We start from the raw sequence: 27697 nt of genomic DNA on the forward strand, positions 1-27697 counted from the left end.
GGGGGATGGGCAGGGGTCACAATGTCAAATCTGTTAAAGAACAGGTTAAGTTCATTGGCCCTGTCCACACTGCCCTCAGCTCCTCTGTTGCTAGTTTGCTGGAACCCAGTGATGGTCCTCATCCCCCTCCAGACCTCTCTCATGTTGTTCTGCTGGAGTTTCCACTCAAGCTTCCTCCTGTACCTGTCTTTAGCCTCCCTGATCCTGGCTTTCAGGTCCCTCTGTATTGTCCTCAGCTCCTCCCTATTTCTATCTCTAAACGCCCTCTTTTTAGCGTTCAGGATGTTCTTAATGATACCCACAGAACACTGGGACAATAACAGAACCATTCTCAGTGAAGATGAGTATAAAACAAAGCTGCATCAGCTTTGTTCCAACACCTTTCACAATCGTTTTCCTACGATGCTGCACTTCACCTACAACAAGCATCAGGTAGGAGTGAGCTAATCTTTAGATGTAATTGGAAAGTGTACAAATTATGACAACTACTCTCCAGAACCAAGAGTTACCACCTGGAACACAGACCAGCTAATCTTTTTAAGTAGAGTGCACCATATCACAAACTCTAACTGCCTGTCATGCCAACCTCCTCCTTCTCTGATGGTGGAAGTACCTGCGGTTCCCACATTGACCTTATTGGTTACCTTTGGAGTGGAGACAAATCACACTTAAGCCCAAGGGACTGTCTTAAAAGATAAAGATTCTATTGGGATTTCCTAATTTCTAATGACTCACTCATAATAGACATCAGCAGCTCATAAATCTCATTTCCTTCAACATTCTGAGCTAAACGTTGCCATGTCAAATGATTTATTTGTTTCTGAGCCATTTAGCCTTTCAATGGCATTGATTTTATTTTGGTTATCTGTGTGTGAGGAATACATAATACTCATCCATTTCCTTCTGAATACTCAGGGGAAGCAATAACTCAGGTTATTTATTGCCCTGGGCTGATTTCATTTGTAGCTTGAATCTCCTGCTTCTTTTACTTTATGGTTTTAATCTTTTTAATTAGCTCTTCTTGTTCTGATTTTGATTACTTTTATTATTATACTTAGCCTCAAGTTCTATTTCTTCTGTTAAACTCCTCACATTTATCTCAAATTATCTTTTTAATTTCTTACTTCAAGCTCCCTCATTTGTTTGAATAAAGTCCTTCTTTCTGTCAATTCCAGCAATATATGATATACATCTCTTTGTGTACATTAATCTGTTAAGGATTCTTCTTCTTTCTTCTTGGGCCCTTAGCTCCCAGTGAGCATTGGCCATCCATGACCTCCTGTCTCCATCACCCAAAGTCGATGGTATGGTTGGAGTTCATCAATGTTCCTGTAATCCACTGTGTCCACTGTACAGGGGATTGGCGTATAGAGCTTCACCAGAGCCCTGTTGGCCGGCCTCACCCGTTTCCACTCTCACAATGGGGACAGATGGTTGGACTTGAGAGGCTTGTTTAAGGATAAATGGGTTATATTTCATTTAAATTCCTTAGTTTCAAGTGCTTATCCTGTACATTCAGTAAAATTATTTAAGACAGCATGGGCACTAGCCTCTGTAGAATCCAAGACATCTTCAAGGAGCATCGCCTCAGAAAGGCAGCGTCCATCATTAAGGACCCCATCATCTAGAATGTGCCGTCTTCTCATTGCTACTGTCAGGTTGGAGATACAGAAGCCTGAAGGCACACACTCAGCGATTCAGGAACAGCTTCTTCCCCTCTGCCATCCGATTCCTAAATGGACATTGAACCCTTGAACACTACCTTACTACACTTATTAAATTTCTGTTTTTGCACTACTTACTTTAATTTTAACTATTTAATATATATATATATACTTAACACAATTCTTTTTTTTCTACATTTGTCATGTATTGCATCATGCTGCTGCTGCTAAGTTAACAAATTTCACGGCATATGCTGGTGATATTAAACCTGATTCTGACATTCCATTTGCCTTTTTTTGAAATTCTTTTATTTGCTACAGTACGACCTTGTTCCTCACTGGGAATATCTGACTTCCCCATCAAACTTTATAATTCTGTAGTCTGTCTCCCATCATGTTATAGCTTCCAGAAATTAAGTGAATCATTTATCATTGCTACTTGTACCTTTTTGGGATTACAGAGGCTACATGAGGAAGAACAATTTTAAGCAATGAGTAATTAGGATTTGTAGTACCCTACTTGACACGACATGGAAACATTCAATACTGACCTTGAAGAGAAACTTGGATAGATATTTAAAAAATGAGAATGAGGAATATGAGGGGAAAAGAGAGAGAAACTAACTGAACTGACCTTCAAGGGAACTGGAGCAAATTTGGTGGATCAAATCGCTTACTTCTGTGTGCAACCTTTTATGAACTTATGAGCTCAAATTGATTCTACAGTTTGTTGAGTTAATGGCAGATTAAGAAATAAAGTGGTCATGATTAATAATCTGATTACGTCACTCTTAGATTAAGTGTGTAATACTGAATATGTGTGCTTTTGTATGACATTATATAACCTTATGGAGGTTTTGTCTCCTAAATTGACAGGGGGCACACCATTTCATTAATAAGAACCTTCATGTTAGTTACTAGGTGATTCAGTCCCTTGTTTGACCACTGATTCAGATGATCTTTGCTTGATACCACCACGCTATTGAACCACCTTTGCAATATGTCCTTCTTTTACCCTTAGGCAACAAGTGTCTATTAATCATACTCCTGAATATTACACTGCCATGTATTACTTTCCTTTGTTTAGAGCTGGTTTATAAAAATGTGTTTTCTGATTTCACTCCAAGATGAAGTGGCGATAATTATAAGGGTTACTCCTATTTGTCCAGAAGAAGACAGTTCTGCAAATCCTCATTATTTTAAGCATTTCAGTTACAATTTTCCTTGCCTAACTAACACCAAGAGAACCCAAGCCAAGTTCATTCTGTCTATCTTCAACATCTAGCAATTTAAGCTTCACATATACATCTGCCGGGTGCTGTCTAGGCTTTGTCATCTGAAGCATCACTTCAGCTTTGATTTCCAGCACCCATAGAATTGTAGAGAAATTTATTGCACAGAAGCTACTATTCTCAACTTATCCATGCTGTTCAGTAAAAGGACTACTAAACCTAACCCTATTTTGCTATACCAGTTTCATAGCCTTGCAGATTACATCTCTTCAAGCGCGGATCTAGATTTTATTTAAATGTTCTGCCTTGCAGGGAGTGAGTTACAGAGAGCAACCACACATTGGATAATTTTTTTCCCTCATAGTCTCACTAATCCTTCTGCCAATTACTTTAATTTCATGCCCCATAGAGTTTGACTGACCTGCAAAAGGAAATAGGTTCTACCTTCGGTCTTTGTCTATGTGACTCATAATTTTTCATTGCACAAGTAAGTCTGTTTGGCCTTCGCCATTCCAAAATAATTAGTTTTACCCTTATTCGACCTTTCCTCATAGCTAACATCTTCTAGTCATAAACCTCCTCTGCACCACACTGCCAATTTCTCTTAACTGCATTTCATGCCTCCTACATTTATGGATAAATAATTAATACCTACAAAAAAAAGGCAAGAGACCAAGTACTGTGCCTATGGAACCCTTGCCAAAAATAGTTTTGATTCACAAAAAAACACTCAGTGCTTGTCAATGAGCCAGTCTGGAACTAATGTAATACTCTCTCAGACCTCGTAGGCTTTTACACTTTTGATCAGACTGTCATGTGAGACGCCGTCAAAAGCCTTTCTGAGATCCATGTGGATTGCTTCAAATATATTGGCCTAAACAATTTCAATCAGATTAGTCAGACTGCATTTTCCATTAACAAAAGCATGCTAACTGTCCTTGACTGACCTCTGTCTTACTAAAGTTTAAACAGTCCCCTCAAAAGTAGTCTGTGGGTAAATTATTATTACCCCTGACTCCCACTGTAAACATAGAACCTCTCCAATTCTTTACCATTGCTCCTGGGCTTGGGAGGATTTAAATGTGATGGTTAGAGATTCTGCAATTTCCTCCCTTGAGATAAGGATCAATATTCTAATTGTCTTTGATTATTTTTGTAAACTAATAATTTTGGAGACGGCCTGGCAATTATTTCACAAAGAGAAATGTTTGTAATCTTTAAAAGAATGGAATTGTGATTGTGTTTAAATGGAAACTCTTCAATGTGACGAAGTTGGACACACACAACTTAAACAAGTTTGTGGGTGTGCCCGTGCCTTGCCAAAAGATGCACAGTGTCTTACAGCAACCTGTTGTATGAGTTTTGAAACAAAAAATGCTGGAAACACCCAACAGACCATCGGCCTCTGTGGAAGGAGGAATAGCATCTTAGATAAAAAACGACTTCCACCTGCAGCGTTGACTTCTTCTCTTTCCAAAAATGCTGAGTGTTTCATTTTAAATTTCTAACATCTACATTTTTGATTTATTTTCCAGTTCTAATTTCCTTCAACAAGTACTATATTTCCACCCCCATTTGTCACTAGCAGAGGGAACAAGCTGGGCCTGGTATCATAGAGTAAGAGATATGTAGGTGGAGTCTGGTCAAAACTGGCAGAGTTGGGGTGTGCACTTGTGTTGCACAGCTGACGAGTGGTGGTAGTGTGGCTTGGAGACAGATACAGCAAATTATAAATTACAAGCTTTGCAGTCCACCAAGTTCATGCTGATCATCAGCCACTCATAACTAAGGAAAGATATAGAAGTAATTGAGCAATCCAAAGAGAAAACAAATCAGGCTAATTCTGACCTGAAGAAGTTATCCTATCAAGAAGGGCAAGACAGTCTGCATCTCTAGTCCTTGGGGTTTAGAAGATACAGGAAAGAGGGATGACCTTATTCAAACATATTAGATCCTCGGCTGATTGACAGAGTTGAGATGTCTTCACAATTGGAACAGTCATGAACACGTGTGCATAGCTAATAAGTAGCCAACCAGTTAAAAGTGAAGTATGAAGGAAGATCTTCTCTCAGACGATGGTGAATCTCTGGAGTTCACCACCCTGAAGTTAGTGGAGGCCGTATCTCCTATTGGTCCCATTTTAATCCCATGGTCCCATGCCTCAGTCTGACCACATGGGGCCACCAAACTCCACCACACTCGTCTTCTTCTGAACATTAGTTGATCATTTTAACCTGTATCTTGTTCTAGTTATCAGTGCATCTTTGCCTTGTTTTTGTTTGTCTATTTAAGTTTCCTCTGTTTTGTTCATCGTTGACAAGTCTTGAGTTTACCTGCCCTGTTTGAGGTGATTCTCAACCTGTGTTTTCTAACTAATCCACAAGTAAGGATTCTTTGTTCAATTCCATCCTTGTCTCGGGTGTCCTCTGCACTTGGGTCAACCTGGTCTAAGTTCCTCCTGGCTAAAGATAAAGAACTTCACCATAAGAACCCCAAATGGACTGAAAAGCTTGAGCATGTAGATATTAAAGAAGAAGATGTGCTGGAGCTTTTGGAAAGCATCAAGTTGGATAAGTCACCGGGACTGGATTGGATGTACCCCAGGCTACTATGCGAAGCGAGGGAGGAGATTGCTGAGCCTCCGTCATCTTTCCATCATCAATGAGGACAGGAGAGGTTCCAGAGGATTGGAGGGTTGTGGATGTCGTTCCCTTATTCAAGAAAGGGAGTAGAGATAGCCCAGGAAATTATAGACCAGTGAGTCTTACTTCAGTGGTTGGTAAGTTGATGGAGAAGATCCTGAGAGGCAGGATTTATGAACATTTGGAGAGGCATAATATGATTAGCAATAGTCAGCCTTACGAGCCGGATTGAATTTTTTTAGGACGTGACTAAACATATTGATGAAAGTAGAGCCATAGATGTAGTGTATATGGATTCTAGCAAGGCATTTGATAAGGTACCCCAAGCAAGGCTTATTGAGAAAGTAAGGAGGCATGGGATCCAAGGGGACATTGCTTTGTGGATCCAGAACAGGCTTGCCCACAGAAGGCAAAGAGTGGTTATAGATGGGTCATATTCTGCATGGAGGCCGGTGACCAGTGGTGTGCCTCAGGGATCTGTTCTGGGACCCCTTCTGCTCGTGATTTTTATAAATGACCTGGATGAGGAATGGAGGGATGGGTTAGTAAATTTGCTGATGACACAAAGGTTGGGAGTGTTGTGGATGGTGTGGAGGGCTGCCAGAGGTTATAATGGGACATTGATAGGATGCAAAACTGGGCTGAGAAGTGGCAGATAGAGTTCAACCCAGATAAGTGTGAGGTTGTGGCGACCCACTTTCTGACACCCACGAACCAGCTCACGAAACAGCGCGCGCAGGCAGAGGGCGGGCAGCAAAAAGGGCGGGAACGGGAAGGCTTTAAAGTGGGCCACGAAGTTTGAATAAATCTCTCTCATCGCAACTCCAACTCACCGACTCCGTGTGGTTATTCTAGCGCTGTGTGTAGCACATCGCTACAATTGGTGACCCTGACGGCCCAAACGATATTTGGACCAGAGATGACCGACGCTGCATCTGTTCACGCAGTTTCGTTAGAACTGCCAGGCTTCTGGACGCTGCGACCCCATTTATGGTTCGAACAGGCAGAAGCACAATTCCACATTCGGCAGATAACCTTGGAGTCCACTCGCTACTACTACGTGCTGAGCTCCCTTGACCAGGAGACTGCTGCACAAGTTGAGGAGTTTATACAGTCGCCCCCGGAGGACGGCAAATACACAGCATTCAAAACCCTGCTCATAAGGACTTTCAGACTCTCACGGCGCGAACGAGCACGCCGCTTAATGCACCTGGATGGTTTGGGAGACAGGCTGCCGTCAGCATTAATGAACGAGATGCTGGCCCTGGCTGAAGGACACAAACCCTGCCTCATGTTTGAGCAGGCGTTCCTAGAGCAACTGCCCGAGGACGTATGCCTGCTGCTGTCCGACGCAGATTTCAACAAACCCCGGGAGGTGGCGGCCCGAGCAGATGTGCTGTGGAATGCCAGGAAGGAGAGAGGGGCATCTGTCGCACAGATCACCAAGCCGCGTGCCCAACGACAGACCAGACCGGGCCTGGCAGCAGAGCCTACAAAACCCGGCGACGGGAGTGAGGAGCCCAACGAACAATGGTGTTTCTACCACCAGCGGTGGGGCACGGAGGCCCGCCGCTGCAGACCGCCCTGCAAATTCCCGGGAAACGCCAAGGCCCAGCCGCTGCCGATCGCTACGGCGGCTGGCCATCAGGACAGCCTCCTGTACGTCTGGGACAAGCATTCGAGACGCCGCTTTTTGGTCGACACCGGAGCGGACATCAGCGTCTTACCTCCAATGAGTTACGACACCCGCAACAGAGAACCGGGACCCACCCTGAGGGCCGCTAATGGCAGCACAGTACGAACCTACGGCACCCGCACGGTGCGGCTACAGTTCAGCTCCAGCCGGTTCACGTGGGACTTCACACTGGCCGCCGTGGCCCAACCACTGCTGGGGGCAGATTTTCTACGAGCCCACAGCCTGCTGGTCGACTTGCAAGGGAAGCGATTAGTCCACGCCAAGACTTTTCAAACGTTCTCCCTGGGTGAAGCACAGTTGCCAGCCCCACACCTGGACTCCATCACGCTGTCCGACGATGAATTCACCAAGGTCCTGGCGGATTTCCCATCAGTACTGACACCGCAGTTCACGGCAGCCATGCCCAGACACGGAGTACAGCACCACATCCCGACCCAGGGACCACCCCTCCACGCCCGTGCTCGAAGGCTTCCCCCGGACAAGCTCCGACTGGCAAAGGAGGAGTTCAAAAAGATGGAGGAATTAGGGATCATACGACAGTCCGACAGCCCATGGGCCTCCCCCCTTCACATGGTGCCCAAGGCAACGGGGGGGCTGGAGACCATGCGGTGACTACCGCAGACTGAACGAGGCTACAACGCCAGACCGCTACCCTGTGCCGCACATTCAAGACTTCACAGCAAACCTACACGGCGCAAGGATCTTTTCCAAGGTAGACCTCGTCCGGGGATACCATCAAATCCCTGTACATCCGGACGACATCCCCAAAACAGCACTTATCACCCCGTTAGGACTTTTCGAATTCCTCCGAATGCCGTTTGGTCTAAAGAACGCCGCACAGACTTTCCAGCGGCTAATGGACGCGGTGGGACGCGACCTGGACTTTGCATTCATCTATTTGGACAACATCCTCATAGCCAGCAGTAGTCGGCAGGAGCATCTGTCCCACCTCCGCCAGCTCTACTCCCGCCTGAGTGTATTCGGCCTTACAATCAATCCAGCCAAATGCCAGTTCGGACTTGACACCATCGACTTCCTGGGCCACAGGATTACTAAAGACGGGGCAACCCCGCTGCCCGCCAAGGTAGATGCGGTCCGCCACTTCCCCCGACCCAACACAATCAAAGGCTTGCAGGAATTCATGGGTATGGTGAATTTCTACCACCGTTTCCTCCTCTCAGCAGCCCGAACCATGCGCCCCTTGTTCACTCTAATGTCGGGTAAGGGCAAGGACATTACCTGGAACGAAGAGGCCGCAACCGCTTTCGTTAAAACCAAAGAAGCCTTGGCAAACGCTGCGATGCTAGTGCACCCCAGAACGGACGTTCCTACTGCCCTCACGGTGGACGCATCCAACACAGCAGTCGGTGGAGTGCTGGAACAACTCATCGAGGGTCGCTGGCAACCCCTGGCGTTCTTCAGCAAACACCTACGACCACCCGAACTCAAATACAGTGCTTTCGACCTGGAGCTATTGGCACTATACCTGGCAATCCGGCATTTCAGGTACTTCTTAGAAGGTAGGCCCTTCACCGCGTTCACAGACCACAAACTGCTTACCTTTGCGTTCACTAAGGTACCAACCCCTGGTCGTCCCGCCAGCAGCGACATCTGTCCTACATCTCCGAGTACACGACGGACATCCGACATGTCTCTGGAAAGAACAATGTCATGGCAGACGCACTTTCCAGACCTACCATACAGGCCCTGTCCCAGGGGGTGGACTAGGCAGCGCTGGCAGAGGCACAGCAGGCAGACGCTGAGATCCCCAGTTACAGGACTGCAGTCTCCGGTTTGCAGCTCCAAGACCTCCCCGTAGGCCCAGGTGAGAGGACCCTACTATGTGACGTAGCTACTGGCCAACCCTGCCCCGTCGTCCCAGCAGCCTGGCGCCAGCGGGTGTTCGAATCCACTCACAACTTAGCGCACCCCTCCATCAGGACAACTGTCCGGCTGGTCTCCAACAGGTTCGTGTGGCATGGACTTCGTAAGCAGGTCAGTGAATGGGCCAAAACGTGCATGCAGTGCCAAACGGCCAAGGTGCAGCAGCACACCAAGGCTCCACCGCAGCGGTTCGAACCCACCCGCCGGAGGTTCGACCACATCCATGTGGATATCGTGGGGCCCCTGCCAGTGTCACGAGGAGCGCGGTACCTCCTAACTATGATAGACCGGTTCACCAGATGGCCAGAGGCAGTCCCGCTCAGCGACACCACCTCCGAATCCTGCGCCCGAGCACTGATCGCAACCTGGGTAGTAGCACGCTTTGGGGTACCGGCCCACATTACCTCCGACAGGGGCGCCCAGTTCACCTCCAGCCTGTGGTCGGCTATGGCCAGACTTTTAGGAACACAGCGACACCACACAACTGCCTACCACCCACAGTCGAACGGACTAGTGGAGCGCTTCCACCGTCACCTGAAATTGGCTCTCATGACCCGCCTGGAGGGGCCTAACTGGGTGGACGAACTTCCCTGGGTCCTGCTCGGAATCCGCACGGCGCCCAAAGAGGATCTACACACCTCGTCGGCCGAATTGGTGTACGGCGCGCCCCTGGTCGTCCCAGGAGAGTTCATACCAGCCCCAAGGGGGCAAGAGGAAGAACCCACAGCAGTCCTGGACAGACTATGGGAGAGGCTCGGTAACCTGGCCCCCATACCCACTTCACAGCACGGACAGAGCCCGACCTGCGTACCCAAAGACCTGCAGAACTGTAAGTTTCTTTTTGTACGACGGGGCCGACACTGGGCACCGCTACAGCGGCCCTACGAAGGGCCGTTTAAGGTGATCAGCAACAACTGGTCCACGTTCGTGCTGGACATTGGGGGGAGAGAGGAGGTTTTCACGGTGGACCGACTCAAACCGGCCCATGTGGACTTGGCGCAACCGGTCCAGGCTCAGGCACCGCGGCGCAGGGGCAGACCTCCCAAACAGAGGCCGATCCAGACTGTGGACACTGGGGGAGATATCGCCAGTTCTGGGGGGGGGGGGTTATGTGGCGACCCACTTTCTGACACCCACGAACCGGCTTACGAAACAGCGCGCGCAGGCAGAGGGCGGGCAGCAAAAAGGGCGGGAACGGGAAGGCTTTAAAGCGGGCCGCGAAGTTTGAATAAATCTCTTTCATCGCAACTCCAACTCACCGACTCCGTGTGGTTATTCTAGCGCTGTGTGTAGCACATCGCTACAAGGTGTTCATTTTGGTAGGTCAAATATGATGGCAGAATATAGCATTAATGATAAGACTCTTGGCAGTGTGGAGGATCAGAGGGATCTTGGGGTCCGAGTCCATAGGACATTCAAAGCTGCTATGCAGGTTGACTCTGTGGTTAAGAAGGCATACGGTGTATTGGCCTTCATCAATCATGGGATTGAGTTTAAGAGCCAAGAAGTAATGTTGCAGCTACATAGGACCCTGGTCAGACCCCACTTGGAGTACTGTGCTCAATTCTGGTCACCTCACTACAGGAAGGAGGTGGAAACCATAGAAAGGGTGCAGAGGAGACTTACAAGGATGTTGCCTGGATTGGGGAGCATGCCTTATGAGAATAGATTGAGAGAACTGGGCCTTTTTTCCTTGGAGCGATAAAGGATGAGAGGTGACCTGATAGAGGTGTCCAAGTTAATGAGAGGTATTGATTGTGTGGATAGTCAGAGGCTTTTCACTAGGGCTGAAATGGCTAGCATAAGAGGGCATAGTTTTAAGGTGCGTGGAAGTAGGTACAGAGGAGAGGTCAGGGGTAAGTTTTTTACACAGAGAGTGGTGAGTGCGTGGAATGGGCTGCCGGCGGCGGTGGTGGAGGCAGAAACGATAGGGTCTTTTAAGAGACTCCTGGATGGCAAGATGGAGCTTAGAGAAATAGAGTGCTACGGGTAAAGCCTAGGTAGTTCTAAGGTGGGGACATGTGCGGCACAGCTTTGTGGGCCGAAGGGCCTGTATTGTGTTGTAGGTTTTCTATGTTTCTATGTTTCTATTCAAACCCAGCCTTGCAATCACCCTGTTGTAGCAAGACATGGACCTAGCGGAGTATAAACATTTCCAATCTGTGCTGGCCAGCCAGGAAGTCACGGTGAGTAGACATGAGGAGATGCTCCAGTAGATCTTAATCACCCTGCAGATCCTCACTGAGATCATCTGGCTGAGCCAGCAGACCCTGCTGTCATCCTAACTCCTGGGTCTGGTTCCCCATGGTTCCCATGATGGTGCTCTGAACCTGCCAGTGCCCAAGCGATTTGATGGCAACCCAGGGACATGTAGGGGGTTTCATACACAGTGTTCTCTAGCTTTTGAGCTACAACCCACCAAGTTCCCCTCTGACCGCTGTAAAGTAGCCAATATCATACCTCTCCTCAATCGCAGGACTCTGCAGAGAGCGGTGCAGACAGCCCAGCACATCAGTACATGTGAACTTCCCACTATTCAGGACATTTACAAAGACAGGTGTGTAAAAAGGGCCTGAAGGATCATTGGGATCCCAAATCACCCCAACCACAAACTGTTCAAGATGCTATCACCTGGGAAACGGCTCCAAGACAGCTTCTTCCACAAGGCCATCAGACTGATTAATTCATGCTGACACAATTGTATGTCTATGTTATATTGGTGTCCTGTTGTACATAGTATTTATTATAAATTACTTTAAATTGCACATTGCACACCTAGACGGAGACGTAAAATAAAAATTCTTACTCTCGTGTATGTGAAGGATGTAAGGAATAAAGTCAATTCAATTCAATTCTGCTCTGGCAAAGCTCTTGTCTGGGCTGCGGTGCTCTGACAGAAGGAATCTCCAAGTTGTGCAGATGTATCCCTCTTCACCAGGGTGATGAAGAGGGTTTGACCACCCTGTCAGCTGATGCAAAATGCCCAATCAACTCCTCCAACTTTGTCAGGGTACCTGTAGCATGGCTAACTACACAACCCTAATAGCCTGTTCCACTGTGGGCTATCAGGTGAAATGAAATATGAACTGTAGCCCGAGACCCAGCTGAGGATCTAGAGACTCTCATTGATAGCTATGTCTGGGGTTGACAATCATCTCCAGAAAAAGAGAAGAGAGCCGTAGTGAGTCCTGAAGAACTGATACTGAAGAACTGAATTGACACTGAAGAACTGATACCCCTTGACACTGAAGAACGAATACCCCTTGACACTGAAGAACTGATACCCCTTGCCACTGACGACAACAGCTTTCAAGCTGCTTCAAAGGGCGAACACCTTTACTAAACTGGACCTCTGCAATGCATGCAACCTGGTCTTCATTTGGGATGATGATGACTGAAAGACTGTTTTTAACACTCCCGCTGGCCAGTATGGATATTGAGTGATGCCGTTTGGTTTAGTCAATGCCCCTGTGATTTTCCAGGTCCTTATCAATGACATTCTGTGGGAGATGCTACATCACTTTGTCTTGTACCTGTATGATATACTCATCTTCTTGAAGACTTACCACAAGCACATGCAACATGTTCGATGGGTCCTTCACTGTTTACTCCAGAACCAATGACTCATCAAACTGGAGAAGAGTGTGTTCCATGTCTCCACATTCTCCTTCCTTGGGTAGATTGTCTCAAAGGGGAATCTGCAGATAGACCATAGCAAAACCCAGGTCATCAGTGATTGATTGTGACCCACCACAGTCACACAGCTCCAGCAGTTTCTGGGGTTCACAAATACTTGCCGGAGATTTGTCTGCAACTTCACATCCATCTCAGCACCCCTTACTGCTATGACTAAAGAAACCTCCAGCCCAGCAGAAGCCGAGGTGGATGGTTGAACCATCGCCTCACAAAGGCTCCCATTCTTGTTTTCTTTGATCCAGAGCTGCCATTCATTGTTCAAGACAATGACTGAGATATTGCTCTTGGGGTTGTTCTTTCTCAAGGTCTGACCAGAAACACCATCCCTGTGCTTTCTTCTCCTGGTGGCCTGCTACTGCAGAGAGCAATTATGACATAGAGAATAGAGAGCAGCTGGTGGTCAAATTGACCCTGGAGGGGTGAAGACATTGGCTGGAGGAGATTAAACATCCAATTATAGTCCCGACAGACCACAAGAACCCGGGCTATAATCAAGAGGTGAAGCGGTTAAGTTAGCACCAAGCTTGGCGGTCTCTCTTTTGATAACTGTTTTGATTTTTATCATTCCCTACCATCTAGGTTCTTGGAACCAGAAGGATGTTCTCTCCAGGCAGTTCGAGCCAGCAGACCTCGTTGCTGTCCCAAAACCCATCCACCCGAGGTCCAGGCTGGTGGCACTGGTCTGATGGGCGGTTGAGACCATTGTCAGGAAAGCACAACAGCAGAAAGCAGACCCCAGGAACGGCCTACTGGGTCACCTTTTTGTCCCCAAATCTGTCCGTTCAGATGTGTTACAGTGGAAGCTCACACTGAGCATCACAGGACCTCTGGGGACTGTTCAAACAGCAGAGTTCATCAAGAGGCTGTTCTGGTGGCTGGGCATTAGTGAGGATGTCAGATTATACATGGTAGTCTGTCACATCAGTGGCCAGAACAAGGAACCTAGGTCACATCCACTGTTGCCCAGTCCTTTCTGTCCCTTGTCTTTTGGCTAGAGTCTTGAAGAGAGTGTCTTGGATCCAAATACTGGAACATTCGAGGGTAGGATCGGGACATGGTTTCAAACTGGATCGAGAATCTGAACGCAGAACAAGCACTAGATGAAATCATGAGTAGGCTTCCAATTGCACACCGAACCTTAGTTCAGGTGCTCCTTAAGTGCTCAAAACATGATTGCCAATTAGCGGGATTGTCCTGAATCTTAAAAAGGCTGTGCCAGCTATCCATACTCTAGGGAGTTAGAGCACCTAAACCTTGGAAGGTAGTGTAGATGGGTTTGTGTAATAACAGGACCCCACCCCTATGGCCGATTCCTGACAGCCCTGTCTGCACGGAGAGATGATGATTGTCTGAAGGTGTCCACTGAGACAACATTGTACCCACTCCGACGTCCAAGGCGTTCGCCTCCACAATGAAGGGAACGTCCGGGTTAGGTACAACCAAAATTGGAGCTGTCATGAACTGCTGTTTGAGCTCTGCAAAAGCAGCCTCCGCCCCAGTAGTCCAAACAAAAAGGCCCACAGGTCTCTTGGTTAGTGCTGTCAGCAGAGCCACCACTGAGCTGAAGTTTTTGATGAACATTCGATAAAAGTTGGCAAATCCCAGGAATCATTGGACTTGTTTCACACTGGATGGCTGTGACTGATCTCCGAATGCCTGTGTCTTACTAGGGTCCATCTTGATCTTGCCATTAGAGATGATGAAGCCCAAGAAAAGAAATAGTGGTTACATGAAATTTGGATTTCTCCAGTTGACATAAAATCCGTGATCAAGAGGCTTCTTTAGGATGTCTCTGACGTAAGTTGCATGCTCCTCCATGGACTTCAAGAGAATTAGGATGTTATCCAAGTAGAGGAAGGAATACTTATGGTGAGCATCCTGGAGTGTGTTGCTTATAAAGGCCTGGAAAACTGCTGGCATGTTCACAAGGTCAAAGGACATGTTCAGATACTCATAGTGCCTTGTCAGTGAGTTGAATGCCACCTTTCACTCACCACCCTCCTTTATGCAAACCAGGATGTACACACTCCTCAAGTCCAGCTTCGAGAATACTCTTGCCCTTTGGAGAATCTCGAAGGCTGTGTTCATGAGTGGAAGCAGAGGTCTGAGGTGGGAATCCGATTTGTTGAACAGCTGGTTCGACATGGCCGTCAGAAATGCAGAGGAGCTAGGGCAGCCTGTTGAAGGCCTTTCTGCAGCAACAGCATCAAGCTAACCTTTGGAGGTGGCTTGGGCCTTCGTTCTATCCTGGTCAAAGGGTCTGGCTGTACCTTCCTCTGCGGAGTTGACTTTCAGAAGCTGGGTTGTCAGGTGCCGGCTGTGAGGGGGTGTCCTGTCATGCCTTGGTCTGACCACCTGGGGGTGCCAGAGCCCTCCAGACTCCAATGCTCCTCTTCTAGTTATTAGTTGATTGTTTTCATCCGTATGTTGTTTTAGTTATCAGTGCACCTGTGCCGTGTTTTGTTTGTCTATTTAAGTTTCCTCTTGGTTTGTTAATTTTTGCTCTGTCTAGAGTTCACCTTCCCAGTTTGTAGAGCTTCTTGAGTCCTATCCTGTGTTCTCTACAAACCAATCCACAAGTAAAGATTCTTTGTTCAATTCCATCCTCATCGCTGGTCTCCTCTGCAAAGTCTATCCTGCGAGTTCACTGGATAAAGATTCAGAACTTCATTGTAACAACCCTGGTTCAAACCAGTCTGGCAACCATTCCCATTACACATGGATCCTGTCCCTAGTGTCTTCACACCATCGAGAACCAATTGTCCATTGCTGACTCCAATGTCCATACACACTCTTGACCTGCCAGACACATGTGTTTAATCCTAACCTCAAGTGCTTTCAATGCAGAGTTTGCACGTTCCCCCGTGACTTCTGTGGGCTCCTCTGAGAGCTCCAGTTCTCTCCCATCCCCCTAAAGACATGAGTGTTGGGATGTTAATTGGACACTGGTGTGCAGTGTTAAAGAGTCCTGAGGGAGCTGATGACAATGTAGGAAGAATAAGAAAAGGACATATAACATGAACCGACATTTTGTGCAGCCTGCTGAGTTCCTCCAGCATTTTGTGCAGTCCTCACCTACCAACCCAGCCACTCCTTCCAGGTGAGGTATATGTTGGGGCCATATACTGTGTCCGGTGCTCCCGGCATGGTCTCCTGTATATAGATGAGACCCAACATAGATTGGGAGACCGCTTCGCCAAGCACCTATGCTCAACCGCCAGAAAAATTGGGATCTCCCAGTGGCCACCCATTTTAAACCCATTCGAACATGTTAGTCCATGGCCTCCTCTATTGTTGCGATGAGGCCTCTCTCAGGTTGGAGGAATATCACATTATATTCCATCTGGGTAGGCTCCAACCTGCTGGCATGAGCATCGATTTCTCGTAATGCCCTTCCTTCACTATTCCCCATCCCCTTTGCCCTCTCTCACCTTATCTCCTTACCTGCCCGTCACCTCCCTTCTGGTGCTCTTCCCCCTTTTCTTTCTTCCATGGCCTTCTGTCCTCCCCTATCAGATTCCTTCTCCAGCCCTGTATCTCTTTCACCAATCAACTTCCCAGCTCTTTACTTCACCTCTCACCCCTTCTTGGTTTCACTTATCCCCTTGCGTTTCTTCCTCCCCTCCCCTCCCCTCACCTTCTTATTCCGAATTTTCATCTTTTTCTTCTCCAGTCCTTCTGAAGGGTCTCAGCCCAAAACGTCGTCTGTACTCTTTTCCATAGATGCTGCCTGGCCTGCTGAGTTTCTCCATGTTTTATGTATGTTGTTTGGATTTCCAGCACCTGCAGATTTTCTCTTGTTTGTGACAGAATGTGATCTGGTGCTTCAGCCCACAGTGTCTATGACACCATGATGCTGATCCAAACTAACCCCTTCTGCCTGCACATGGTTAGTATATCTCCCTCTCCATGGCTGACTGTAAATGGGTGGATGATTCTAGCACAGAGTCAGTGGACCGAAGGGCCTGTTTTCATGCTCTGTTTCTCTGTGCCCCAGATTTGGCTAGTTCACTCTGTCACCGCCAGCACAAGTCAGGTTCCGCTTCTGTTGCCTGTTGGCATGGGTGGGCCACCACGCAGTTACCCCAGTTGGAGAAGATGATGTTTGCCGATGTTGGGGGCAGCGACTTCTGCCTGTATGCGTGCACTGCTGTGGAAGCCCAGGGCCCAGGGCCGCTCTCCTGCCCGCCACGCCCTGGAGGAGTCGAGAAAGAGAAGCCAAATCTGAATGACCCGCTGTCTGGCTGCTTCGTGTGGGAAATCAGCGCCAGCCTGGCCTAGATCAGACGCGCTGACAACTGTGAGGGGCCAAGTGAACCCCAGAGCAGAGTGGCCCGCGGGCCCTTGATGGCTGGGACGTGGATCTGCCTCCTCAAAATTCAGAGCCGGAGTTCAGGTGATGCCCAGCTCAACTTACACCTGTGGACAAAACCAGGAACTGCCAGAGATCCAAGCAGGTCAGGCAGCATCTGTGGAGAGAGAAAAAAAGGTTTTTTTCAGCCCTGAGGCTCTTCCTCAGAAATGGGAGAGAGCAACAAGAAGATAAAAAGATATAAAACGATCAATTTTTATCACCCTTTCCCAGTTCTGATGAAGGCTCTTTGACCTGAAATGGTTTCACAGACGCTGCCTGACCTGCTGGGTGTGAACAGCACTTCCTGTTTCTCTGTAAAAATTTTTCTTAAATTTTCACTTACACACGTGTCTGCTGTTCCCTGAGTTGCTTCACCGGTGAATAGTCTCGAGTGGAGTCAAGGTGGTTGGGGCTCGTGCAGTCCTGGGAGAACGCAGGGAAAGGGAAGTCTGCAATGGTGGGTGGAAGTGTTGGAGATGGGGAGGTAAGGCCAAGAGTCATTGTTTGGCGATAGGGTTTGATTATTGGTTACAGGGGGAGCATGGGCAGAAGTGCTGCTGGGGAGGGGGGGCGGGGGTTAGTTTGTACAGACAGTTGCTAGCTCGGGAGGTTGGTGACCTGTGCAGTCAGCGGGTTAAGCACTGAGCTTGTGGGGATGATGGCATGGGATCAGATAGGGAGAGTGATCTTGAGTGGGCAGGAACTCTGTGGGATTGTGATTCAAAGCAAAGAGCAAGGATCAGTACTCAATCATCATGGCTGAGGTTGGGAGGTCAGAGCATCAGTTTAGATGTTCAGGGACTGACGTTTGTTCATGGCTGAGGTTGGGAGGTCAGAGCATCAGGTTAGATGTTTAAGGACTGACGTTTGTTCATCGCTGAGGTTGGGAGGTTAGAGCCTCAGGGTGGGATATTTAGGGACTGACGTTTGTTCATGGCTGAGGTTGGGAGGTCAGAGCCTCAGGGTTAGATGTTCAGGGACTGGCGTTTGTTCATGGCGAGGTTGGGAGGTTAGAGCCTCAGGGTGGGATATTTAGGGGCTGACGTTTGTTCATTGCTGAGGTTGGGAGGTCAGAGCCTCAGGGTTAGATGTTCAGGGACTGACGTTTCTTCATGGCTGAGGTTGGGAGGTTAGAGCCTCAGGGTGGGATATTTAGGGGCTGACGTTTGTTCATTGCTGAGGTTGGGAGGTCAGAGCCTCAGGGTTAGATGTTTAAGGACTGACGTTTGTTCATCGCTGAGGTTGGGAGGTTAGAGCCTCAGGGTGGGATATTTAGGGACTGACGTTTGTTCATGGCTGAGGTTGGGAGGTCAGAGCCTCAGGGTTAGATGTTCAGGGACTGGCGTTTGTTCATGGCTGAGGTTGGGAGGTTAGAGCCTCAAGGTGGGATATTTAGGGACTGACGTTTGTTCATGGCTGAGGTTGGGAGGTCAGAACCTCAGGGTTAGATGTTCAGGGACTGACGTTTCTTCATGGCTGAGGTTGGGAGGTTAGAGCCTCAGGGTGGGATATTTAGGGGCTGAAGTTTGTTCATTGCTGAGGTTGGGAGGTCAGAGCCTCAGGGTTAGATGTTCAGGGACTGACGTTTCTTCATGGCTGAGGTTGGGAGGTCAGAGCCTCAGGGTTAGATGCTTAGGGACTGACATTTGTTCATTGCTGAGGTTGGGAGGTCAGAGCATCAGGTTAGATGTTTAAGGACTGACGTTTGTTCATCGCTGAGGTTGGGAGGTTAGAGCCTCAGGGTGGGATATTTAGGGGCTGACGTTTGTTCATTGCTGAGGTTGGGAGGTCAGAGCCTCAGGGTTAGATGTTTAAGGACTGACGTTTGTTCATCGCTGAGGTTGGGAGGTTAGAGCCTCAGGGTGGGATATTTAGGGACTGACGTTTGTTCATGGCTGAGGTTGGGAGGTCAGAGCCTCAGGGTTAGATGTTCAGGGACTGGCGTTTGTTCATGGCTGAGGTTGGGAGGTTAGAGCCTCAGGGTGGGATATTTAGGGGCTGACGTTTGTTCATTGCTGAGGTTGGGAGGTCAGAGCCTCAGGGTTAGATGTTCAGGGACTGACGTTTCTTCATGGCTGAGGTTGGGAGGTTAGAGCCTCAGGGTTAGATGTTCAGGGACTGACGTTTCTTCATGGCTGAGGTTGGGAGGTCAGAGCCTCAGGGTTAGATGTTTAGGGACTGACATTTGTTCATGGCTGAGGTTGGGAGGTCAGAGCATCAAGTTAGATGTTTAAGGACTGACGTTTGTTCATCGCTGAGGTTGGGAGGTTAGAGCCTCAGGGTGGGATATTTAGGGGCTAACGTTTGTTCATTGCTGAGGTTGGGAGGTCAGAGCCTCAGGGTTAGATGTTCAGGGACTGACGTTTCTTCATGGCTGAGGTTGGGAGGTTAGAGCCTCAGGGTGGGATATTTAGGGGCTGACGTTTGTTCATTGCTGAGGTTGGGAGGTCAGAGCCTCAGGGTTAGATTTTCAGGGACTGACGTTTCTTCATGGCTGAGGTTGGGAGGTTAGAGCCTCAGGGTGGGATATTTAGGGGCTGACGTTTGTTCATTGCTGAGGTTGGGAGGTCAGAGCCTCAGGGTTAGATGTTTAAGGACTGACGTTTGTTCATCGCTGAGGTTGGGAGGTTAGAGCCTCAGGGTGGGATATTTAGGGACTGACGTTTGTTCATGGCTGAGGTTGGGAGGTCAGAGCCTCAGGGTTAGATGTTCAGGGACTGACGTTTCTTCATGGCTGAGGTTGGGAGGTCAGAGCCTCAGGGTTAGATTTTTAGGGACTGACATTTGTTCATGGCTGAGGTTGGGAGGTCAGAGCATCAGGTTAGATGTTTAAGGACTGACGTTTGTTCATCGCTGAGGTTGGGAGGTTAGAGCCTCAGGGTGGGATATTTAGGGGCTAACGTTTGTTCATTGCTGAGGTTGGGAGGTCAGAGCCTCAGGGTTAGATGTTCAGGGACTGACGTTTCTTCATGGCTGAGGTTGGGAGGTTAGAGCCTCAGGGTGGGATATTTAGGGGCTGACATTTGTTCATTGCTGAGGTTGGGAGGTCAGAGCCTCAGGGTTAGATGTTTAAGGACTGACGTTTGTTCATCGCTGAGGTTGGGAGGTTAGAGCCTCAGGGTGGGATATTTAGGGGCTAACGTTTGTTCATTGCTGAGGTTGGGAGGTCAGAGCCTCAGGGTTAGATGTTCAGGGACTGACGTTTCTTCATGGCTGAGGTTGGGAGGTTAGAGCCTCAGGGTGGGATATTTAGGGGCTGACGTTTGTTCATTGCTGAGGTTGGGAGGTCAGAGCCTCAGGGTTAGATGTTTAAGGACTGACGTTTGTTCATCGCTGAGGTTGGGAGGTTAGAGCCTCAGGGTGGGATATTTAGGGACTGACGTTTGTTCATGGCTGAGGTTGGGAGGTCAGAGCCTCAGGGTTAGATGTTCAGGGACTGGCGTTTGTTCATGGCTGAGGTTGGGAGGTTAGAGCCTCAGGGTGGGATATTTAGGGGCTGACGTTTGTTCATTGCTGAGGTTGGGAGGTCAGAGCCTCAGGGTTAGATGTTTAAGGACTGACGTTTGTTCATCGCTGAGGTTGGGAGGTTAGAGCCTCAGGGTGGGATATTTAGGGACTGACGTTTGTTCATGGCTGAGGTTGGGAGGTCAGAGCCTCAGGGTTAGATGTTCAGGGACTGGCGTTTGTTCATGGATGAGGTTGGGAGGTTAGAGCCTCAAGGTGGGATATCTAGGGACTGACGTTTGTTCATGGCTGAGGTTGGGAGGTCAGAGCCTCAGGGTTAGATGTTCAGGGACTGACGTTTCTTCATGGCTGAGGTTGGGAGGTTAGAGCCTCAGGGTGGGATATTTAGGGGCTGAAGTTTGTTCATTGCTGAGGTTGGGAGGTCAGAGCCTCAGGGTTAGATGTTCAGGGACTGACGTTTCTTCATGGCTGAGGTTGGGAGGTCAGAGCCTCAGGGTTAGATGCTTAGGGACTGACATTTGTTCATGGCTGAGGTTGGGAGGTCAGAGCATCAGGTTAGATGTTTAAGGACTGACGTTTGTTCATCGCTGAGGTTGGGAGGTTAGAGCCTCAGGGTGGGATATTTAGGGGCTGACGTTTGTTCATTGCTGAGGTTGGGAGGTCAGAGCCTCAGGGTTAGATGTTTAAGGACTGACGTTTGTTCATCGCTGAGGTTGGGAGGTTAGAGCCTCAGGGTGGGATATTTAGGGACTGACGTTTGTTCATGGCTGAGGTTGGGAGGTAAGAGCCTCAGGGTTAGATGTTCAGGGACTGGCGTTTGTTCATGGCTGAGGTTGGGAGGTTAGAGCCTCAGGGTGGGATATTTAGGGGCTGACGTTTGTTCATTGCTGAGGTTGGGAGGTCAGAGCCTCAGGGTTAGATGTTCAGGGACTGACGTTTCTTCATGGCTGAGGTTGGGAGGTTAGAGCCTCAGGGTTAGATGTTCAGGGACTGACGTTTCTTCATGGCTGAGGTTGGGAGGTCAGAGCCTCAGGGTTAGATGTTTAGGGACTGACATTTGTTCATGGCTGAGGTTGGGAGGTCAGAGCATCAAGTTAGATGTTTAAGGACTGACGTTTGTTCATCGCTGAGGTTGGGAGGTTAGAGCCTCAGGGTGGGATATTTAGGGGCTAACGTTTGTTCATTGCTGAGGTTGGGAGGTCAGAGCCTCAGGGTTAGATGTTCAGGGACTGACGTTTCTTCATGGCTGAGGTTGGGAGGTTAGAGCCTCAGGGTGGGATATTTAGGGGCTGACGTTTGTTCATTGCTGAGGTTGGGAGGTCAGAGCCTCAGGGTTAGATTTTCAGGGACTGACGTTTCTTCATGGCTGAGGTTGGGAGGTTAGAGCCTCAGGGTGGGATATTTAGGGGCTGACGTTTGTTCATTGCTGAGGTTGGGAGGTCAGAGCCTCAGGGTTAGATGTTTAAGGACTGACGTTTGTTCATCGCTGAGGTTGGGAGGTTAGAGCCTCAGGGTGGGATATTTAGGGACTGACGTTTGTTCATGGCTGAGGTTGGGAGGTCAGAACCTCAGGGTTAGATGTTCAGGGACTGACGTTTCTTCATGGCTGAGGTTGGGAGGTCAGAGCCTCAGGGTTAGATTTTTAGGGACTGACATTTGTTCATGGCTGAGGTTGGGAGGTCAGAGCATCAGGTTAGATGTTTAAGGACTGACGTTTGTTCATCGCTGAGGTTGGGAGGTTAGAGCCTCAGGGTGGGATATTTAGGGGCTAACGTTTGTTCATTGCTGAGGTTGGGAGGTCAGAGCCTCAGGGTTAGATGTTCAGGGACTGACGTTTCTTCATGGCTGAGGTTGGGAGGTTAGAGCCTCAGGGTAGGATATTTAGGGGCTGACATTTGTTCATTGCTGAGGTTGGGAGGTCAGAGCCTCAGGGTTAGATGTTTAAGGACTGACGTTTGTTCATCGCTGAGGTTGGGAGGTTAGAGCCTCAGGGTGGGATATTTAGGGGCTAACGTTTGTTCATTGCTGAGGTTGGGAGGTCAGAGCCTCAGGGTTAGATGTTTAAGGACTGACGTTTGTTCATCGCTGAAGTTGGGAGGTTAGAGCCTCAGGGTGGGATATTTAGGGACTGACGTTTGTTCATGGCTGAGGTTGGGAGGTCAGAGCCTCAGGGTTAGATGTTCAGGGACTGGCGTTTGTTCATGGCTGAGGTTGGGAGGTTAGAGCCTCAAGGTGGGATATTTAGGGACTGACGTTTGTTCATGGCTGAGGTTGGGAGGTCAGAGCCTCAGGGTTAGCTGTTCAGGGACTGACGTTTCTTCATGGCTGAGGTTGGGAGGTTAGAGCCTCAGGGTGGGATATTTAGGGGCTGAAGTTTGTTCATTGCTGAGGTTGGGAGGTCAGAGCCTCAGGGTTAGATGTTCAGGGACTGACGTTTCTTCATGGCTGAGGTTGGGATGTCAGAGCCTCAGGGTTAGATGTTTAGGGACTGACATTTGTTCATGGCTGAGGTTGGGAGGTCAGAGCATCAGGTTAGATGTTTAAGGACTGACGTTTGTTCATCGCTGCGGTTGGGAGGTTAGAGCCTCAGGGTGGGATATTTAGGGGCTGACGTTTGTTCATTGCTGAGGTTGGGAGGTCAGAGCCTCAGGGTTAGATGTTTAAGGACTGACGTTTGTTCATTGCTGAGGTTGGGAGGTTAGAGCCTCAGGCTGGGATATTTAGGGACTGACGTTTGTTCATGGCTGAGGTTGGGAGGTCAGAGCCTCAGGGTTAGATGTTCAGGGACTGGCGTTTGTTCATGGCTGAGGTTGGGAGGTTAGAGCCTCAGGGTGGGATATTTAGGGGCTGAAGTTTGTTCATGGCTGAGGTTGGGAGGTCAGAGCCTCAGGGTTAGTTGTTTAGGGACTGACATTTGTTCTTGGCTGAGGTTGGGAGGTCAGAGCATCAGGTTAGATGTTTAAGGACTGACGTTTGTTCATCGCTGAGGTTGGGAGGTTAGAGCCTCAGGGTGGGATATTTAGGGGCTGACGTTTGTTCATGGCTGAGGTTGGGAGGTCAGAGCCTCAGGGTTAGATGTTCAGGGACTGACGTTTCTTCATGGCTGAGGTTGAGAGGTTAGAGCCTCAGGGTGGGATATTTAGGGGCTGAAGTTTGTTCATGGCTGAGGTTGGGAGGTCAGAGCCTCAGGGTTAGATGTTTAGGGACTGACATTTGTTCATGGCTGAGGTTGGGAGGTCAGAGCATCAGGTTAGATGTTTAAGGACTGACGTTTGTTCATCGCTGAGGTTGGGAGGTTAGAGCCTCAGGGTGGGATATTTAGGGGCTGACGTTTGTTCATGGCTGAGGTTGGGAGGTCAGAGCCTCAGGGTTAGATGTTCAGGGACTGACGTTTCTTCATGGCTGAGGTTGAGAGGTTAGAGCCTCAGGGTGGGATATTTAGGGGCTGAAGTTTGTTCATGGCTGAGGTTGGGAGGTCAGAGCCTCAGGGTTAGATGTTTAGGGACTGACATTTTTTCATGGCTGAGGTTGGGAGGTCAGAGCATCAGGTTAGATGTTTAAGGACCGACGTTTGTTCATCGCTGAGGTTGGGAGGTTAGAGCCTCAGGGTGGGATATTTAGGGACTGACGTTTGTTCATGGCTGAGGTTGGGAGGTCAGAGCCTCAGGGTTAGATGTTCAGGGACTGACGTTTCTTCATGGCTGAGCTTGGGAGGTTAGAGCCTCAGGGTGGGATATTTAGGGGCTGAAGTTTGTTCATCGTTGAGGTTGGGAGGTCAGAGCCTCAGGGTTAGATGTTTAGGGATTGGCGTTTGTTCACTCTGATTTTCAAAGACACAGTGCTGATAAAGGCGAGGTGATGTGACCATACTTCTACAGCACATGCCTAATGCACTGATTTGAGATTAGAATGACAAATTGTAACAACAGTCAATGATGCTATGCATAGGATAGATCTAGTTAGTTACTGCCTGGTATGCCCCCTGGTGTTTAGGGCAGCTTATGCTGTTCCATAACAATTTATTTTGATCAGTCAGGGTTGTTAGCCCTAAGCTGAACCCCCGAAGCTGGAGAACCAGGAGACCACTCTTAGTCTGGTCTCTACCCTTTGACCTACCAAGAGTGAAAGCACAAGGCCCTGGCTCCAAACAACATGGCTCTCTGGGTTACTGAGGCATGCAAGTATCCAAACCCTACGGAAAGGTTGTGGCCTTCTTGGAGGATAGGACAGGTCTGCACTGATGTTCTCAACAGAGGTTACTGAAGTAATTTCGTAACTAAGCCAATGCATAGCTGAAAGTTGAACAGCAGTGTGAGGTCGCAGGTCACAGGATCTCCACTCCATCTCAATCAGTGGTGCAAAAGGACAAGAGTAACTATTGCCGTGAATTCACTTGAGTGCAATGTGCAGGTCACTAAATGGATGGCTACTCCCCGGTAATTATAGAGAAACCAAAACGGTCATGAAGACTAATAAGGGGGCCTCACATCAACACACAGTTGTCAATGCATCCAAAATGACATCAACCAGCTTGGTGCGCTCTTCTGCTTAAAACAAGGCTGATGATGCCTGTCCATTTACATTGCAATAATCCAGGCACTGCAGGCTGCTCAAACTAACCCCTGTGAAGGGGAGTAATGTTCAGATGTAGTAAACTACAACAAATGCAATTTTCACTTGAAAAGGTGTGAGTTGATAAACTAGATTTGTGAAAAGGAAGTCTGACTACAAATTTCAGTCTGGTTGACCGAGAGAATGTTGCCCAGGGAAACGACACTTAGTTTCAGAGGAAGCAATGTCTGCACTGTAGCGTAATGGTTAGCACAGCGCTTTACAGTATAGGCGACCCGGGTTCAATTCCTGCTGCTGTCTATAAGGAGTTTGTACGTTCTCCACATGACTGCATGGGTTTCCTCCGGGTGCTCCGGTTTCCTCCCACAGTCCAAAGACATACCAGCTGGTAGGTTAATTGGTCATTGTCAGTTGTCCCATGATTAGGCTAGGGTTCAGATATCGGGGATTGCTGGGTGGCGTGACTAGAAGAACATAAGAAATAGGAGCAGGAGTAGGCCATCCGGCCCATCGAGTCTGCCCCGCCATTCAATAAGATCATGGCTGATCTGTCCGTAAACTCAGCTCCATCTACCTGCCCATAACCCTTAATTCCCTTACTACGTAAAAACCTATCTAACTGTTTCTTAAATATATTTAGTGAGGAAACCTCAACTGTTTCCCGGGGCAGAGAATTCCACATATAAATAGAAGGGCTGATCCTGCGCTGTATCTCAATAAAATAAATGAATCTACCAGCATGAACTCTTACTATGGTGGGAGTTCTAAAGCTAGCAATTCTTTTCAGTAATTGCTTCTGTAAGTGGTGAGCTTTGGGTGTAATCACTGAACCAAGAACCGTATATAAGAGAGGGAACCAGCATCTTGTTGTAAAGTTTTATGGCACTGCTGGTGGCCACCTATAGAGAGCCTCAGAAACGTCAGAGATTCTCTCCAAAGAAAGGTACGTCACATGTTTCTGTGCAGACCTGTACACATGCAAATAAATCTGTCTGTGTGTGCCAGTGTGTAACCTGGTGTATGTCTTTGAATTTTTATACGTGTGTCTATGCCTGAGTATGAACATTCCAATCAATAAATAAGACCTTCTGAAGAGATGGCATAGCTCTGACCGTTTGTGATTCAGTGTGGAGGAGATTCACTCTCATACCTGCAGGCTCATTGCCTACACTTGGGAAGAGGAGGATATTTCAGGGATCTGGGGGGTCTGCCATAATCATGACCATCTTAAAGAAGCCAAGTGTGACTGTGGTATCAGAGTAGCCATGTCCCCCTGCCCCCCAGCTGTCTCCTCATTTGCACCACACATCACCATTTGGATTCTGCCTTTCCAGAGGCACAGTGACTCTGAGGAACATGAAAATTGCAGGGAGCAGCAAAAGCCACAGTACATTTCTTTTTATTTCATCATTCGGTGTTTATTGTACAGTATGCTCTTCAAGTTTGATAGATCTCCACAGAAGTTCATCTATTTGCTTATGCTGACTCCATGATGACATACAAGCCATGATATTAACCAACACATCTACATCAGAACCACTTTGGGTGAAGACAGGCGTTTAACCATGGCTACGTTTTGTCCAACACTATAATCAAATTTTTTGTAGTAATGATATATCTTTCTTCTTATAAAATTCCCATAGGAATGGAGCTAATATTCAGAACTAATGGAAAGCTGTTTAACCTATGGTGAGCCATGATTACCTAGACCTTAATTCAGTAGTTGAGCTGCAGTCTGCATACAACACACGCATTGGCACTTGCTTGGAGAATGGGCTCCACCTCTTTAACTGAAGTGTGTAAGTTGTGGCATATGCTTAATGACCACAAGGCAGAGTCCTCTATCAGCCGTCTTTCTGACAAGAAAATGTTTATGGTGAGATCCTGGAAAACTTGGACCGCCTAGCAAATTGTATCAGCTGTTGCATTTCTTCTGCTAATCCATTGGACCTAAGCATGTGTTTTTATAAATTGGCTAGGTAATCTTTGTCTGCCGTGTCTTTCAAATTAGAATTGAGATCTCTCATGAGAACTTCTTGTTCTGTACTTGACAATGGTCTACCGGACAAGTTTCTGATCCATGCATCGTTATTTTCTATCTTATCTATTTTCTCAGTTCCTTGCAGTTTCTTCTGTAGTGCTTTCTGCTTCTTATCCCTGGTGTTGGTAACCCTGTGCTGTATCAATTCTTCAAATTTGTCTGTCAGTTCTTGGCCAACTATCCGCAGACATTCAGCTTGTTCTTCTTTTATAATCTGATCATATTTCCGAAGGCAATTATGTGCGTCAGTGAAAAGGCAGCATTTGGCCGAGTATGGCGTCAAGGTGCCCCAGCTAAAATGGAGTCAATGGAATTGGGGGAAAACCTCCACTTGTTGGAATCATACCTGACACAAAGGAAGATGGCTGTGATGGCTGGAGGTCAATCATCTCATTCTCAGGACGTCACTGCAGCAGTTCCTCAGGGAAGTGTCCTAGGACCAACCATCTTC

General features: G+C 48.1%; 1 protein-coding gene across 1 annotated transcript in view; it reads left to right on the plus strand.

Annotated features, from left to right (window-relative positions):
* shtn3 (shootin 3) overlaps window positions 1–27697 on the plus strand; it is a 209511-nt gene that overhangs the window by 62856 nt on the left and 118958 nt on the right. The window lies entirely within an intron of this gene.

The sequence above is a fragment of the Mobula hypostoma genome, chromosome 7 (genome assembly GCF_963921235.1).
Source record: "Mobula hypostoma chromosome 7, sMobHyp1.1, whole genome shotgun sequence".
NCBI classification, from domain to species: Eukaryota; Metazoa; Chordata; class Chondrichthyes; order Myliobatiformes; family Myliobatidae; genus Mobula; species Mobula hypostoma.